At 43.7% G+C, this 8,647-nt stretch overlaps 1 protein-coding gene and 1 long non-coding RNA gene across 2 annotated transcripts in view; both read left to right on the top strand.

Moving 5' to 3' along the window:
- Nucleotides 1-4,305: 4,305 nt before the first annotated feature.
- APBA1 (amyloid beta precursor protein binding family A member 1) overlaps nucleotides 4,306-8,647 on the top strand; it is a 115,468-nt gene continuing 111,126 nt past the window's right edge. Inside the window, exon 1 of the mRNA XM_079996056.1 lies at nucleotides 4,306-4,403. The gene's annotated coding sequence lies outside the window, so the exon portion shown is untranslated. The remainder of the gene's footprint in view (nucleotides 4,404-8,647) is intronic.
- LOC307227109 lies at nucleotides 4,762-5,740 on the top strand. Its single transcript, XR_013843817.1, has 2 exons — nucleotides 4,762-4,944; nucleotides 5,082-5,740. It is a non-coding gene; the product is annotated as an uncharacterized lncRNA (long non-coding RNA).

Here is an 8,647-nt window from a genome sequence, read left to right as displayed (position 1 = left end):
ACCTCATCCTGAGGGCGGACAGAAGTATAGGGATCAGTTCAGGGTCAGAGGAACTGCGTTTTGTCTTATTTTATTTGTGCCCGGTGGTGTTTTCCTTTCCTGTGTTTAATTTAAAGTGCCTTTTGTGTTTAAAATCCTGTTACTTGTAGATAGTCAAGAAAATATTTGTTCTTTGTTTAAAAGCCCAGTCTAGTGCTGTGCCTACAGTCTCACCCGCTCTGCCCTCTACCAGTGCCTTAAGAAAGGTTCTGGGAGGGGCAAAGCCCAAAAATGTGCAAGTGCCAACCCTCTAGGAGAAACACAAAGTTAGGGATTTTCATCTCCAAACCCCAGGAGTCAGCCAGAGGGGACTCACTACCCCTCAAGAAAGGCATAGGGAAGTCAGTGAGTGGTGGCAGCTACTGAAGAGTGACAGAAGCCTGAGTTTACCCAGTTGAAGATTAATTTTTATTCTTATTTTTAGATTCTAATCTGAGTTAAAGATTTAAAAGTGGCGCTAGCAAGCGCAAGAGACAGAGACTCGGAAATGCTATGATAATGAAGTTAAGACCAATCACTGCTTTCGTGCATCAACCACTCAGTGAAGCAACAAGAGTCAGCAGTGAAGCTATTCAATCTGAACCAAATACAAGCATTCAACCTGACAAAAACCTCCCTGAAAGAGAAACAGTGAAGCAGGATGTGGAACAGCAAGACGATTATGAGGAAGCAGCCATGAAAGTATAGAACTAATTCAACAGTCACTTACTGGGCAGGGAGAGGCTAAAGAGCCACAAGAAAATAATGTGAATTGTCAGATTTTGCAGTTCACACCTGATATGATAGTAGGCCAAGTCCAAGGTGTTCCAGATGCAAGAGAAAGATGACGCTAAACATAGATCTACCGTACCAGATGTTGGTTTGTGGTCAGAATAATCACATGAGAAAGTATCCTATTGGGTAGAGAGGGGTCCCTCTCAAGTTCTGCATCATCGTGGACCATTTTCAAATTCCAAATCAGTGTACAAAAAGCAGCCCAGGTTTTGCACAAAAGCTTTTTTTTATCCAACAAAAGTAAATGGGGAAACATATAGCCGAGAGTGGCTTGCATATTCTCCCTCAAAAGGGCAGATTTTTTGCTTTGTTTGTAAACTCTTTCCAGACCTTGCATCTTCTTCCACAGTTTGATGACTGGCACAACCCCCATCTTATCCAAAGTCATGAAAACTCAGAGAAGCATAGGAATGCCATGTTGGCCTACCTAACAAGGGAGCACAAGCAAATGTTTACTTCCAAGCTAGAGGAACAAATAAAAGCAGTACAGCAATACTGGCACCATGTCATGGAATTATTGCTGTAATATGCACTCTTGTAGAATGAGGCTTACCATTCGGGGAGACGGTGAACACTTTGGATCACTAAATAATGGTCTTTTAGAACTAGTGGCAAAATTTGATCCATTTTTACATGCTCCTATCAATCGGTATGGACATTCTGGATCAGGCAATCCCTCTTATTTGTCAAAAACTATATGTGAGGAAATTTTTCAGCTCATGGCAAAAAAAGTTAAGGATGCAATTCTGGCTGATGTGAGAAAGGCTGGATATTTCAGCTTTTCAGTAGATTCCACTCCTGACATTTCACATACTGATCAGTTGACTTTATTTATCAGATATGTATCACCTGAAGATGGTTTGCCAGCTGAGAGATTTTTAACTTTCCTTGAGCTGAAAGACCACTCAGGGGAAAGCATGGCTGATTTAGTGTTCAACTATTTTACTACTGAGCTTGAAATTGACTTTAGAAAATGCCATGGGCAGTCTTATGACAATGCTGCCAACATGGCTGGCAAGTACAATGGTATGCAGCAAAAAATCATTAAAAAAAAAAACAATTTGCAAAATTTATTCCATGCGCAGGTCACTTTTTAAATCTGGTGGGCTGTTCAGCTGTGGATTGCTGCCTTGATGCAGTGAACTGTTTTGGCATTATCAGTGAAATTTATACCTTCTTTTCATCCTCCACAAAGAGATGGGCAGTTCTAAAATCATTTTTGCCACCTCAGTCTAAAGTGCCTTAATATTTGTCAGACACTAGGTGGGATGTACACGCAAAAGCCACAGAAGCTGTTTTGGAAAGTGCTATCACTGATGCCCTCAGTCATTTGTACTCTGATGTCAATGGGAAGGGGGAGACCAGGCTTCAAGCTAACAATCTTTTGCAGAAAATGGAAGAACTGGAATTTGTGTTTATGCTGCATTTTTGGATCCATGTGCTTGGTCATTTTCACATGGTCAGCAAAGCCCTTCAGAAATCAGACCTGTTATTGAGTTCTTGTGCAAGTTTGTACAGTTCACTCCTGGATTTTAAAGGAAAATTAGACTTGTTTTTGATGAGCTTGAGAAACAAGCAAAAGCCACCTTGCCAAATGTCAACTACAAAACAAGGAGACAAAGAGTGAGGGAACGGCAAAGAAATGACAGAAGTGCACCTGATGCCTCAGATGCACTATCTTCAAGAGATAGGTTTAGAAGAAAATCATTTATTAGATGCACTTGAAGCCAATTTAAAAAGAAGTAGTGTGTACAGTGATACTGCACAACTGTTTGCCATTCTTGCTAATTTGACAGCATCTAAGCAAGAAATTAAGCAAGGTGTTGAACTGTTGATGAAAGAAAACCCAGAAGATATTGACCTGAAACCTGTTGATGATATTTTGCACTTTCACCTGTTCAGGAGATAAAGCCATAGGCTTACAGCAGAGCACTCTCTGTCTCATACAGACCTTTATCAAATTATATACAAGGAAAAAATTCAGATAGCCTTCCCTAATGTGGAAGCAATCTTGTGGCTATTTCTTAGCTTTATGGTCACTAACTGCTCAGGAGAGAGGAGTTTTTCAAGACTAAAAAGAATTAAAAATGAAATAAGGGCCACAATGTCTCAAGAGAGGTTGCCCACACTGCATTCTGTACATTGAAAGTGACAAACTTAGACAAATTTTGATGAAGTTTTGGATGATTTTGCTATGAGGAAGGCTAGGAAAAAACCATTTTAGCCTTACTGTATTTGATGGTTGTAGTTAACTTCCATTTTAAAACTGACTTTTTAACAACAGCATAAAGTACTGTAGATTCTAAAAGTGCCACACTGTCAGGTAATCATATTCATATTATTTATACTTCCCAGGCAATATAATTTGTAAGCTCAAGGTGTGTTTTTTAAGGATAACATTACAACTTCATTTTCCTAAAACATTATACTTATTCCACAACAGGTTTACAAAGTTCAGTAAAGTGGTACCTTGGGATAAGAACTTAATTAGTTCTGGAGGTCCGTTCTTAACCCGAGGTACTACTGTAATTGCAAAAGCTTTTCAGTGTTAAAGGTAAAGGTAAAGGTACCCCTGCCCGTACGGGCCAGTCTTGACAGACTCTGGGGTTGTGCGCCCATCTCACTTAAGAGGCCGGGGGCCAGCGCTGTCCGGAGACACTTCCGGGTCACGTGGCCAGCGTGACATCGCTGCTCTGGCCAGAGCCAGAGCCAGAGCCAGAGCCAGAGCCGCACACGGAAACGCCGTTTACCTTCCCGCTGGTAAGCGGTCCCTATTTATCTACTTGCACCCGGAGGTGCTTTCGAACTGCTAGGTTGGCAGGCGCTGGGACCGAGCAGCGGGAGCGCACCCCGCCGCAGGGATTCGAACCGCCGACCTTTCGATCGGCAAGCCCTAGGCGCTGAGGCTTTAACCCACAGCGCCACCTGCGTCCCTCTTTTCAGTGTTAATTCTATGCATTTTTAAAAATCACCATGGTATTAAGTTCACAATAACATCTTATGTCCTTTATGAGAATTGCAGAATTTTAAACCCCGTCCTCATCCTTCTCTTCACGCCCTTCCATTTCCTTCTAGTCGGGAGGGTGGGGCTGGGGCTGGGGCTGGGGGGGCCTCTCTTCATCCCGGCCAGGCGGGCAGCCAGGGCTCCGCGCTGAGGGGAAAGCAGGTCGCCCGCCCGGCCGGCCGGCCCTCTCCTCCCCAGGCCTGCGGGCGACCCAAGCGGCGGCGGCGGCGGCGGCCGCCTCCCTCCTCCTCCTCCTCGCCGGATGCCTTGGCGAGCGGCCCCTCGCCGCCGCCGCCGCCGCCTCCTCTTTCGGGGCCGAGCGTGAGGAGCGCGAGCGAGCGCGGAGGCGGGCGGGCAGGCGGAGGGCGGAGCGGAGGGCGGGCGGGCGAGGCGCTGGCCGGGAGGCTGCGGAGCCGAGCCGGGGCGGAGCCGGAGGAGGAAGATGGTGGAGCGCGAGGCCGGGCGAGCGGCTCCGCGGAAAGCTGCTTTCCAGGTGGGCCGCCCAGCCCAGCGCTGCCGCCGCCGCCGCCGCCTCGGCCTCCGCTGGGCGCCCTGAGAGCGGCGGGCGCCGCGGCTCCCCAGACAGGTAAGGGCGCGCGCGAGAGAGATGCGCGGCTCCCTCCCTCGGGGCCGAGAAGGGGCTGGGGGGAAGCAGGCGCCGCCCGCCCGCCCGCCCGCCCGCCCGCCGGGTCTCCTCAGCCGCGCGAAGGGGCCGCGGGAATGGCGCGGGGGGGGGCGCGGCCGGGTCTCCTCCTTGCCTGAGGCTGCGGGGCCCGCCAGGTGCCGCCCCGGAGGGGAAGCCGACCTCCCTCCGTCGGAGCCGCGGATGCGCCTGCAGCGCCCAGCAGCCTCCTTCTCCTGGCGGGGGGGGGGGGGGGCTCCGCCCGGGCGCCTCCCTGGGGCTGCGCGGAGGGCGCCGGGGCTGCAGCGGGGAGCGAGCGAGGGCTTTCTCCCCTTTCTTAAAGGCTCCTTTTGAGAAGACTTGGCGTAGCTCTCCAATGGCTGTAACGTCAGATTGTTAAAAATGCTTCTAGACCATATTATCTCAAAAGGAACGGTACCCACCGCCAAGAATGAAGGGAAAGGCTCACCCTTTTCCTGCCTCCGAACAATCCTTCATATTAAATGTATGCAAATGCAGGGGTGAGGGGCAGATCAGACATGTGACATTAATTTCTCGCCTCAAAGTATGCTGCTTATTTTGGTATGGATGTGCGCATCCATCAATATGCATTTAGGCATCCCTTTGTTTATGTATTTCCAGAGATCCATCTACATCATCCGAACAATATCTGAGTCACAGTACCTTACATTCTACTGCACTGCTGTCAAAATGCGAAGTGTTTTTTCTGTGTTTGCAGCCTGTGCCTCTCATACCTCCAGAAGCACACATACAATGCCATATTTATTGCAGGCTGAGAAATGGAGAGAAAAAGTACAGTATTGTATTTTTGTTGCTGCATTAACAATATCACAAAACAGTCTTAAATCTGAAAGTCATTTCAGAAACTTAGTATATCAAGCATATCCAGCATATCCCTAGTGGCATTTTTTTTTGTATTTTTTGGGGGGAGCTGTGAAGGGGCAGATCTGCATAACATCCATGCATCTCCATCCCTAAACATATTAAGACCAAAATCCTATGCATGCTTTCTTGGAAATAAGTCCCGTGGGTTTTGCTTATGAGTGAGCAATGACAGGATTGTGCTGCACAGCTGTGGTCCTTCATACACCGAGTTTCACATAAGCAACAGAAACCACAGTGTGGCTTACTTTTGAGTAAATATACAGCGGGTAGGACTATGTATGACCAGTTAAAGAAAGTACAGTTAAATCCATGGGGGATATTCCCAGTTGTGTGATTGACCATGGCCTCAAATTAAGTCAATATTTGTAATAATACTGTCCAAGATTTGATTGTCTTTTAATTCTAAGTTATATACAGTGCTATTTTTCTAGAAAAAGGGGTGCTAGAACCCACCATGAACACCTCTCTTGTTTTCTTATAATGGCAATGGTGCCCAGCTGAGAGGTGCCAGAACTGAGTTCAGGCGAGTTCCAGCTGAAAAAAAGCCCTGGGTATATATTTATTCTAAATAGGCAATCTAGGGTTCCTCATCACCACTGAAAGTCGTGCTGTTAGCCTGTTTTAAAGCACAGCATACTAGCCAATAGTATTTAGAAAATGAAAGCAAAACAGGAGTACTGTGTATATAGCTTTATTATAGCACTACATTTTCTGTATATGCTTCTGTTGCAGCTTTTTTGAGAGCAGTTTTGCTTTTAAGTTTGAAATCTAGAAAGTATGTACACGTCAGCTTCTTTTTGTCCTGCTGTGTTGTACCTTTAATAACTATGACTAGCAGAAATTCAGCAGATGACTTTCTTTATGGTTTGTAGGTTCTGCATTGGGGAATACTGCTACATTTCTCTTTGTCTCTTAGCTGTAACAGTTTTAGGAATCCCATCACTAAAAAGTGGGCAAGCTTAATAGAAAGTTGGGTTTCGTTGTGGGAGACAATAGACTCCAAATACTATGGAGGTAACTGAGTGGCTTTGGGCTAATCATGTTAACTTACTTCAGATGGTGTTTATGAGACTATACAGTACATTGTGATAAAGTTGAAAGCCAGGTTGATTGAAAATATCTATTGTGTTTGCTATAAAATGATTGAAGAATGGCTGCAGTAATCTGAATTTAAAAGTGCCATAAACATCAGATTTGAACTGGTTTGGCCAAGTAATAGTAGTACTAGACATGTATCCTATAATTCATGGAGGTATAATGCCTCTTTTGTAGCTGTTCTAGCTTGCAGCTACATTTTTGTTATGCACTAATGCGCCTGGCTTGATTTGAAATAGGAGTAATGTCTTTTGACTGTTGTTTTGTCTTCAATGTAAAGCCTCGCATTTTAGAAAGCTGGTATAGAAAAGATATTTGTAGTTTGAGTCATTGGTTGATTCATTGAAAGATTGCCAGGGGAGGTAGACTCTAAGAAGAGAGTGCTGCTTGAGAGAAGCAAAAATGTTTTTCATATTGCATGCAGAAAATTTATTTTGTATCAGCTCAAAATGAATTCTGTTTGAAAAATGTACTGTTCTTAAAGCTATGATCCGAAGCATACTTGCTTGAACTCAGTTGAATATCTAACTGGATGCATTTAATACTGAGTTATAAACTTAAATTTTTAAGTGGTTTTTTAAAAATTGCAAAAATTGCAAAACCAGCAATAAGTAAAAAAAAAAAAGCAATAAAATTCATTGGGAAAAACCCTCTAAACATGAATATGTAAAGTGGAAGGCAGCGATGTTACTTTTGCTTTTGTAATAATTGTTTTTTATTTGCTGGGATTAAAATAAAATTTAAAAATATGTAATGTATTAAATCGTTAAGAATAAGTATTTAAAGAGCTGAACTGTTTGATCATTGTCATTCTCAGTTCAACCCTTAATTGTCTTTAAGCTACATAGCTGCCTCTCTGATGTCTGATATCTTATAAAAGAAGCCTTAAGAATGAAAGGTGATACAAGAGACATTACACATACTTCTGAAAATCAAGAAAATCTTTAATAAAAATAGAAAAGAAGAATGAAAGGTGTTGTCTGTGACCTTCAAGGAAATGTACAAAGGTATCATTGACTAAATGTGGGGAACTGACCAAAAGCAGGCCGGCCAGCTTGCCTAGCATGGAAAGGCAGGAGATGAAGATCTTCCTTTCCCTCAAGGTTTCACAGAAGGTTGTTCTGACTCACAATCACTGAATTAATTTGAACTCTGCATTTAAGAAATTACAACAGTGCACCATTGCAACATTTTAGATATAATACCTCTTCATTCTTCCCCTTCCAGTTCCATCCTGCAGCAGTACAAAATGAAATTTAGGTCTCTTCTACATAAACTCAGAGTTCTTTCTGTGTGCATTTGTATAGGGTGTTTCTCCACCTTTTTCAAAAAACCAAAATCATCTCTGTGGGCAGAGCAAGACCAGATGGAAATGGAGGTTATGCAGACCTTTCCCATCTGGTCCCCAGAGGACCCCATATGTTTTCTCTCATATATATAAATGGTAGAAGAAGCTTCAAAAGATTGCTTTAGAGCTGAAAAAAATGATCAGAGGGTAGAGGATTAAGCACGCTCTCTACTTTCAGTCTTTCTCTGCTTAGATTGATTTTGGTTTTAAAAAGAAGAAAAAAACAGGTAGAAAGAACTTCATGGAGTTAGACAGAATCTTTAATCAATGCTTGTGTATTTTCTTAAGATTGCAGAAATATCTCAGCCTGCCATTCTTTGTGTTGTGTGATGTACGGCACACAGTTTTGCTTAAATTTCCCTTGTGCTGGTATGGTTCCCTTCAACCTTCCTCTGGTTTTAGTCTACAGTTGGTTTCCCTGGCCCTCTCCAGATGTTGATGACTACATCATCCCTGCTGGAAGCAGGAGTCCAACAGCATTGGGAGGGCCATAGTGTACCTGCCTTGATTTAAATAGAACAAGGAGCAGGATCTGGGAGACCCTGGAAGCACAAATTTTCTTATTTCAGTGTGAGAGCTTGTTTGTGGTGTTGGCTGTTTGTTTTCAGGAGTTTCACATGAATGTATGTGAGGATGTGGAATCATATATATGTGTATGTATACATACATACATACATACATACATACAGTTTTATACATTTTATTATGACCTTGTTCAAATGTGATACCAGGTCTTCAAGAAGAACTGAACCTAATGGGATTGGATTGGATTGATCTTTATTATGGCCATTTGCCCGTTACCCAACAGTTTCCCATACCAACATATTATACTTAGAGAACCTAATGGGACACTGAAGGC

The sequence above is a fragment of the Podarcis cretensis genome (genome assembly GCF_951804945.1).
Source record: "Podarcis cretensis genome assembly, chromosome: 11".
NCBI classification, from domain to species: Eukaryota; Metazoa; Chordata; class Lepidosauria; order Squamata; family Lacertidae; genus Podarcis; species Podarcis cretensis.
This window is presented reverse-complemented; position numbering and strand designations above follow the sequence as displayed.